The sequence below is a fragment of the Nasonia vitripennis genome (assembly GCF_009193385.2).
Source record: "Nasonia vitripennis strain AsymCx chromosome PSR unlocalized genomic scaffold, Nvit_psr_1.1 chrPSR_random0043, whole genome shotgun sequence".
Lineage (NCBI taxonomy): Eukaryota > Metazoa > Arthropoda > Insecta > Hymenoptera > Pteromalidae > Nasonia > Nasonia vitripennis.
In genome coordinates, this window is record NW_022279702.1 from 93,976 (window position 1) to 103,302 (window position 9,327).

Below are 9,327 nucleotides of genomic sequence, written 5' to 3' on the forward strand. Positions count from 1 at the left end.
CCGGATCGAGAAGCGGATCGCTTCTCCATCGGTATAGCATCCCGTCCTCCACCCTCCAACCTTGGTACTTCTCCGGAGTTTCCGCGACTTCCTTAAGGAGCCTGGCATACTCCGGATCTTGTATCCCCTCGAAGGCGGCAACTGCATTCCCATCGTCCTCGTAACTCCGGGATAATGCATCAGGAAATTGGTTCAGGGATCCCTTTCGGTAGACCACCTGAAAGTCCCATGACTGCAAAGCCAAGGCCCAGCGAGCTAACCTGCCCGTTGGATCTTTTAAATTTCGCAACCACTGCAGCGCTCGGTGATCAGTGATCACGCTGAACTCGTATCCCTCTAGATACGGTCGCAGCTTGTTGATCGCCCAAATCACCGCGAGACACTCTTTCTCCGTAGTGGTGTAGTTACGTTCAGCCGCAGTCAATACACGACTGACGTAACCTATCGGGTGTTCTCCATCCTCGCTCTCTTGCGTCAACACGGCGCCGATGGCTACTCCGCTTGCGTCGCACTGCACCTTGAACGGCTTGGTGAAATCCGGCCTCGCCAGGACAGGTGCTGTGGTTAGCGCATAACGTAGTGCCTCGAACGCCTCCTGCTGCTCCTGGCCCCATTCCCATTTCTGCCCTTTACGCAGCAGCCGAACGAGCGGGATTTTGAGCTCGGACTCGCGCTCAATAAAGCGCGAGTACCAGCCCAGCATTCCCAGGAATCGCCGCAGCTGCTTAACGTTTTTCGGGACGGGAAAGTTTCTCACAGGCTCCACCTTCTCTGGATCCGGCCGCAGACCTTCGCTGTCGAGTCGAAAACCCAGGTAGGTAATCTGTGAGCAGCAGAACTCACACTTCTCTTTATTCACCGCTAGCCCCGCCTCAGTGAGTCGCCTCAGAACGAATTCGAGCCACTTTAAGTGTTCCTCGAACGTCTCTGTGGCTATCACGAGGTCGTCCAGGTATACGAATACCGCTGGCTCACAACTCGGTCCGAATAAGGCACTCACTAGTCTCTGGAAAGTCCTGGGTGCATTGGTCAGGCCGAACGGCATGACTTTAAATTGCCATAACCCTGAGCCTGGCACCGCAAACGCCGTGTATTTCCGGCTGGACTTTTCCAAAGGGATCTGATAGTACGCTTGTTTCAAGTCGATTTTCGACAAGAAACGAGCTCCGCGTAATCTATCAGTGATCGAATCCATGTTCGGTATAGGATATAAATCCTTCCGAGTGACTCGATTCAAATCCCTGTAGTCAATACAGAAGCGAAACGTTCCGTCTGACTTCCTCACGATCACTGGTGCACTACACCAATCACTCGCGGAGCGCTCTATGAGACCCGCTTTATAAAGCCTTTCGACTTCCTGAATCGAGATCTCTTGCATTTTGGGTGACCTACGCCGCATCCGTTGCCAGATTGGCGTCTCGTCGACCACCTTTATCACATGCTCTGTGATATGCGTGAGTCCCGTCTTCTGGGGCGCGCTACGCAGTATTTTCTCTACCAGTTTTAACACAGTCTCGTAGTCGTCATCACTCACGACTACCAGACCCGCGCACTCGGCGAAGATGGTGGCCTGATTCGAACAATCATTGTTTGAAAAAGGCCTCCAGACACCTTCGCCCGCTCTCCACAAGCCTTTCCCTAATCGCACATCAATATCGAAGCCCTTACAGAAGTCCATCCCGAGGATCATCTTCTGTTCGAGCGACGCTGTAGCGCAGAAGGTAACTGCCTGCGTCACGCCGTCAATCTCGAAGACAGCTTCGAGCTCACCTTCGATCTTGCTCAGGCGCCCCGTTGCGGTCTTCAGCAGAGTTGAACTCGGCCTCAATCTCTCTCGAAATCTCTCGGTGATCTCAGGGCCAATCAGCGACAGAGTCGCTCCCGGATCCAGAAGGGCTTTATACTGCTTGCCACCGAGGCTCACCGTAATAAAGTTCCGGTTTTCCGAGTGTACGCCTGCGATCACCCTCTCCTCTCCACTCGATCTTTCGTCTGCCGCTTGGATCTCCTCGTCAGAGGAATCTTCCACGTGGCGTGAAAGAGAAATGTTGTTCCCAGCACTTAGCCTTTCCTCCTTTCGGGGCACGTCCACGTCGAATATCCAATCGTCCAGACTGCTCTCGCTCCCGTTTTCTCCACGATCGGCTGGCTGCAGCAAGCAATTCTCAGAGCCGCTGCTCGACAGTTGATCTAGAGCTTTCTTGATCAGGTGAAGTTTCTCGAAGCCGTAAGCCTCCTCCTCACTAGGAGCTCCTCCGGTTTTCACAGGGAGTGGCTCAAGAAAACTCACCTTCTTCTCTCCTCTCTTACACGGCTCTACACACTCTCTACTCGGGGGAACAGCTGAATTTATCGCTGCGCCCCCGTCCTCAAGTTTCCCAACGCAGCTAGTATGTTGCACTTGGGGCATGAGAGGACAGTATACCCTTCTTGCCCGCACAGCTGGCACGACGTACCCGTCTGCGCCCACCGCGGTGGATTGCTCGCCGGCGGTGCGCTCCTCGCTGGCGGCGCGCTCCTAACCCGATGCGGACAATCTCGCGCCGAATGTCCTTTCAGTTTGCAGGCATAGCAAACTATCTCCGGACATTGGGAAGCGCGATGACCCACTTGCTGACAGGTGTAGCAGATGCCAAGGAATTCCCCGGGTTGGACATTCGTCGCCCCCTGAGGTGTCGGTGCTTGTGCTGTTCTGCCAGCGTTCGCTTTCCCACCTTCGCTCTTGCCACTCTTCTCCGCCGCCTTCTTAACCGGCGCACTCTTCTCTTGCTGAGTTTGATTGCTTGCCTGCGTCGGAGCTTTCGCCCCGGCACTGGCGCTCGCAACTGGCTCAGCATCTGACGAAGAGGCTGAAGCCGACTTCTTATTGCCAGACTTCTTGTTGCCCTTCTTTCCCTTACCCGACGAGGCCGTTTTCTCCGTTTTCGGTTTCTCGTCATCAACCTCCGTTACTGCGGATACTTTAGGCTTGGCCGCGGCACCGCTAAACGCAGCGCCGGGCACATGCATTTTCTCCGCAGGCGGAGGCGGCACATATCTACTATCCAGGTCGCGCTGCTTCTCCCAGCGTCGACCATATGACTCCAAATCCTCAAGGTTTTCGATCAATTTATCGCCGAAAGCCTTGCGATATTCGGGAAGGATATTCCGATATGCAATACTCAGCAACTCTCTCTCAGAAGGCGGGCGACGGAAACGAGACACAATATACTTGAGATTCGCTATATAATTGGCGATTTTCTCATTCTTGTGTTGCGTCCGCCGCCTCAGATCCTCCATGAGGTCTTCCCGGTCGTAGTCCATGACGAACTGTCGACGGAAAGCCTTCCTGAAGTCCTCCCAAGTACGCAGCTCTCCTCTCACCGTTCGGAACCAGCGGCCTGCCCGCGTCAATAAGATGCTCGGCACAGCCGCTAGTACCTGACGATCACTCACACTCGATCCCTTCTTGCAATCGTCCAATCTCTCCAAGAATTCTTCGGGATCTTCAGTCTTTCCCTCGCCTGAGAACTTGAATCCCCAGCTCTTCAGGAGTTTTACGGCGTCGAGTGCATTCTTGCCGCTGCCTGGGGTTGAGACGGTATTCGGCAGTCTGTTGGACCCGCGAGTCGAGCGCGTCTCGGACTCGCTGTCGCTTAACAGCTGATTCGGGCTCCAACGATTGTCCGCCTTACGTCTCCTTCTTCTTCTCGGCGTTATCCAACTCTCACTCTCACTCGATGCACTCTCTATCTTCACATCATTTCTCCAAGCCGACTCTCGGCGACGCTTCAGGGTTGGACTACTCGGCGCGGCGTAACTTGTGCTATCCTCGCCTTCATCCTCCAGAGATCGCCTACTCGTCCTTCTCTCTCGTTGGTTCTCTGTGCGCACGGGCTCTGGCCGTCGCCCAGTAACCGGCTCACGACCTGCACGCTTCATGCTCGCATCAAGAGTTGCTCGACGATCGGACTTCGCGGTCGGCACGGCCGGCGGTGATCGCCGCGCGCGCTGATCCCTCCATTGCCGTTCTTCTTCAAGCATCTCTCGCTCACAATGACGCCAGGCCTCCTCTCTCGCCTCTGTTTCCAGGCGCTCTAACTCCTCCTCATGCTCCCGTTCGATGGCTCTCTCTCGCTTGTAAGCTTCAGCTTGAGCACGAGCCTCCTCGAACGCTCGCCTCTTACACTCCTCGCGCTCTTCTGCAAAAACTCGGTCTCGCGCTTCTTCAGGGCTAAAACCTTGAGCCTGCAGGCTGCGCTTCTTCATCTCTCGTTCCGACGAGCGGCGACTGCTCACGCTAGCCACGCTATCGCTCGACGAAACTCTCCCAAGCACATGCTGTTTCGGTGTATACCACTGCTCATCAATTTCCTTCCCTGTCTTCCTCTCGAGCGTAGAGCGAGACGTTTCCTGCCTCGTCAATAAGGCCGGTGGCGGGGTTGGCGATCGAAATTCCTCACGGTGCTCTAACCCATTTCCCTGGGTACTAGGTTGAATGCTGACGCCTTGCACCATGCGGGCTGAGAAAATTTCCCAACTCGTGAGGGCTGGCTGTACATTCTCCCCGACTCGAGATCTTTCCATTCCCGTTGCGGGAATCGGATAGGTCATCCTACTTGACACTGTCACCGGCGCCGTATTACTCGCCTGTGTCGTCACGGCGGAGCTCACCGTTACCGACACAGCAGGCATTATTGGCCGCAGCACGTGGACAGGCTCGTTATGCACTTGCACGTCCACGACTCGCGGGCCAATCGGCGCCATCTCATTCTCACTCGGCGACTCTCGTCTGGCAGGCTTTTCGGGCAATTTTTGCTTCGCCGTCTGGCGAGGTGGTTTTGCCTTTTTCTCCAGCCCGTATTCTCTCTCCATCTCCTCCTCGGAGATGAGATATGCGTTACGCTCCCAATCCCACTCAAACCAAGGCACGTTCCTTACGGACGGCTCAGCTTCGGGAATTGTGCGGCGAAACAGGCGCTCTCTACGCAACTGCACTGAGCCACGCAAGCTGCAATGCCTCGCCTCGAGTTCTGCGTCGAGCTCGGCCTCTGTCAGCTTGCTGATCTCGCGCTTTAGCGTTCGACCTGTGCGACTCTGTAGCAGTCTTGCGAGGGCCAGTCTGTAGCTCTCCCCTGGCCCATCGGGCCGGAAGAATACAGACGGCTCGCCCGCTCGCGTCTCGTCTTCACGACCACTCATCTCTGCTCTCTAACCTCTACACTCTCTAAGCACGCGGCGCTTCACTCCCTCTCTCGCGCCGCTCCTCACCTCACTCTCCCGACGATCGCAGAATCCCCACAAGGGATGCCAATTGCGACGAAGTTGCCAACTACCAGCTCCCACTGCTAACTGGCTGCGCAACACCAACTCTACCGAGCTTGATTTATTCTTTCCGCGGGGAGGTCCCGCGATCGCCACGCGCGTGGGAGCGCACGTTGGGCCGAGTGAGGATGGGAGGTACTCGCAAATAATCACGCACTTCTTTTCGTTGTCAATCACTTCTTTATTCCCTACTCTCTTACACCACCGAAGCCCTAGCGGCTAACGGCGCCACGCGGTAACGGCCGCTCTCTTTGTTCTCACTCACGCGCGCGCGCCGCGTCCCAGTGCCGCTGCACTTAAACGCCGGCTGACGCAACTCTCGCGCTCTCGCTATCGCACTCACTCTTTTACTTCTCTCTCTCCTCCGACGTGCCGCACCACGTCGAAGCACACCGTTGGCACGCACACACGCTCTCACTCTCTTTCTCTCACACACACTCACAAGCCACTTAAGACTATACCTTTACGGGAATGGGGCGAACCCTGCCTCCCGTTCCTCGAGTACGCCGCTGAGAAGGCTGCCTAGGATCCGCCGCCCTCGGCGCTCGGGTCCGGGTCGGCTGGTCCTCTCTCGGGTTCTCGTTCCGCTTCCCTCTTCTCTCTTCTCTCCGATGTCTCTCTCTCTCTCTCTCTCGCTGTCTGGGTGGAGGTGGCGGCGTGGCTCCTGCCGACGTCGCACCGTCGTCCAGGTAGCTCCCAGCAGCTCCAGTTCCCAGGGCTTCCTCGATGTCCCTTCTTCTCCGGGGAAGGCCTCCTTGAACTGACTGCAGCTTTCTTCTTCCTTTTTTGTGGCTCGAGGTACGTGTTAGCACCTCAAGATCCAGCCAAGAACTCTCTTATTTCGGGCGCGAACGCGCTCGCGCTCGCGAAAACCCCACTCTGCCTCTCCCTACGTCACGTAGGAGAAAGCCTCTCATTGGCCCTCGAGTCCGCACGGACTTCTCACGCGGAGCGGCCGAGACGCGGATTGGCTGATGAGCCGTCTCCTCGACGCGGCTCCTCGGGACTCTTCTAGGCTGGCGGCGGCGGGCTGGCGGTCTTCTCAGAAGAAGATCGCCACGCTGCCGCGACGCCGGCCCGCGCAACGCATCGCAACACGCCGGGCCCTTGTTGTCACCGCGAGGCGACACTGGGTTCCCGGTACTCGCAGCTCGGCAAAACAATCGTGATGCCGCTTTGGATTTTCATCGTAAAATCCTTAGCGGCAGCGACGCACATCGTCGCAAAGTCTAGACTTTCGACCCTCGCATTCTGCCGAAAAATGCCTACATCTTGTCGTGGACCCTAATACTTTTGAGTTTAAGGAGCGACATCTTTTTCTCAGCGTGGATCTTATGTGCATTATTATTATAAAAGCTACTTGCATATAGCTAGGAGTCAAGCACATAAAATTGTAGTTACAACTGTCGTCAGGGAAGCCAGTAAGCCAAAGTCTAGACTTTCGACCCTCGCATTCTGCCGAAAAATGCCTACATCTTGTCGTGGACCCTAATACTTTTGAGTTTAAGGAGCGACATCTTTTTCTCAGCGTGGATCTTATGTGCATTATTATTATAAAAGCTACTTGCATATAGCTAGGAGTCAAGCACATAAAATTGTAGTTACAACTGGCGTGAGGGAAGCCAGTATGCCAAAGTCTAGACTTTCGACCCTCGCATTCTGCCGAAAAATGCCTACATCTTGTCGTGGACCCTAATACTTTTGAGTTTAAGGAGCGACATCTTTTTCTCAGCGTAGATCTTATGTGCATTATTATTATAAAAGCTACTTGCATATAGCTAGGAGTCAAGCACATAAAATTGTAGTTACAACTGGCGTCAGGGAAGCCAGTAAGCCAAAGTCTAGACTTTCGACCCTCGCATTCTGCCTATACAAATAGCTCACTGCGGCCGCCATTTTGTCGTTGGCCACAGGACGGCGTTCTTTTTATAAAAGCTTCTAGAATGTAGCTAGAATTTAAGGGTATAAGATCATACTTACTGCTGGAGTGAGAGAAGCGTGTAAGCCAAAGTCGAGACTTTTGACTCCCGCATTCTGCCTATACAAATAGCTCACTCCGGCCGCCATTTTGTCGTTGGCCACAGGACGGCGTTCTTTTTATAAAAGCTTCTGGCATGTAGCTAGAATTTAAGGGTATAAGATCATACTTACTACTGGAGTGAGAAAAGCGTGTAAGCCAAAGTCGAGACTTTTGACTCCCGCATTCTGCCTATACAAATAGCTCACTGGGGCCGCCATTTTGTCGTTGGCCACAGGACGGCGTTCTTTTTATAAAAGCTTCTGGCATGTAGCTAGAATTTAAGGGTATAAGATCATACTTACTGCTGGAGTGAGAGAAGCGTGTAAGCCAAAGTCGAGACTTTTGACTCCCGCATTCTGCCTATACAAATAGCTCACTCCGGCCGCCATTTTGTCGTTGGCCACAGGACGGCGTTCTTTTTATAAAAGCTTCTGGCATGTAGCTAGAATTTAAGGGTATAAGATCATACTTACTGCTGGAGTGAGAGAAGCGTGTAAGCCAAAGTCGAGACTTTTGACTCCCGCATTCTGCCTATACAAATAGCTCACTCCGGCCGCCATTTTGTCGTTGGCCACAGGACGGCGTTCTTTTTATAAAAGCTTCTGGCATGTAGCTAGAATTTAAGGGTATAAGATCATACTTACTGCTGGAGTGAGAGAAGCGTGTAAGCCAAAGTCGAGACTTTTGACTCCCGCATTCTGCCTATACAAATAGCTCACTCCGGCCGCCATTTTGTTGTTGGCCTCAGGACGGCGTTCTTTTTATAAGAGCTTCTGTCATGTAGGTAGAATTTAAGGGTATAAGATCATACTTACTGCTGGAGTGAGAGAAGCGTGTAAGCCAAAGTCGAGACTTTTGACTCCCGCATTCTGCCTATACAAATAGCTCACTGGGGCCGCCATTTTGTCGTTGGCCACAGGACGGCGTTCTTTTTATAAAAGCTTCTGGCATGTAGCTAGAATTTAAGGGTATAAGATCATACTTACTGCTGGAGTGAGAGAAGCGTGTAAGCCAAAGTCGAGACTTTTGACTCCCGCATTCTGCCTATACAAATAGCTCACTCCGGCCGCCATTTTGTCGTTGGCCACAGGACGGCGTTCTTTTTATTAAAGCTTCTGGCATGTAGCTAGAATTTAAGGGTATAAGATCATACTTACTGCTGGAGTGAGAGAAGCGTGTAAGCCAAAGTCGAGACTTTTGACTCCCGCATTCTGCCTATACAAATAGCTCACTCCGGCCGCCATTTTGTCGTTGGCCACAGGACGGCGTTCTTTTTATAAAAGCTTCTGGCATGTAGCTAGAATTTAAGGGTATAAGATCATACTTACTGCTGGAGTGAGAGAAGCGTGTAAGCCAAAGTCGAGACTTTTGACTCCCGCATTCTGCCTATACAAATAGCTCACTGCGGCCGCCATTTTGTCGTTGGCCACAGGACGGCGTTCTTTTTATAAAAGCTTCTGGCATGTAGCTAGAATTTAAGGGTATAAGATCATACTTACTGCTGGAGTGAGAGAAGCGTGTAAGCCAAAGTCGAGACTTTTGACTCCCGCATTCTGCCTATACAAATAGCTCACTGGGGCCGCCATTTTGTCGTTGGCCACAGGACGGCGTTCTTTTTATAAAAGCTTCTGGCATGTAGCTAGAATTTAAGGGTATAAGATCATACTTACTGCTGGAGTGAGAGAAGCGTGTAAGCCAAAGTCGAGACTTTTGACTCCCGCATTCTGCCTATACAAATAGCTCACTCCGGCCGCCATTTTGTCGTTGGCCACAGGACGGCGTTCTTTTTATAAAAGCTTCTGGCATGTAGCTAGAATTTAAGGGTATAAGATCATACTTACTGCTGGAGTGAGAGAAGCGTGTAAGCCAAAGTCGAGACTTTTGACTCCCGCATTCTGCCTATACAAATAGCTCACTCCGGCCGCCATTTTGTTGTTGGCCTCAGGACGGCGTTCTTTTTATAAGAGCTTCTGTCATGTAGCTAGAATTTAAGGGTATAAGAT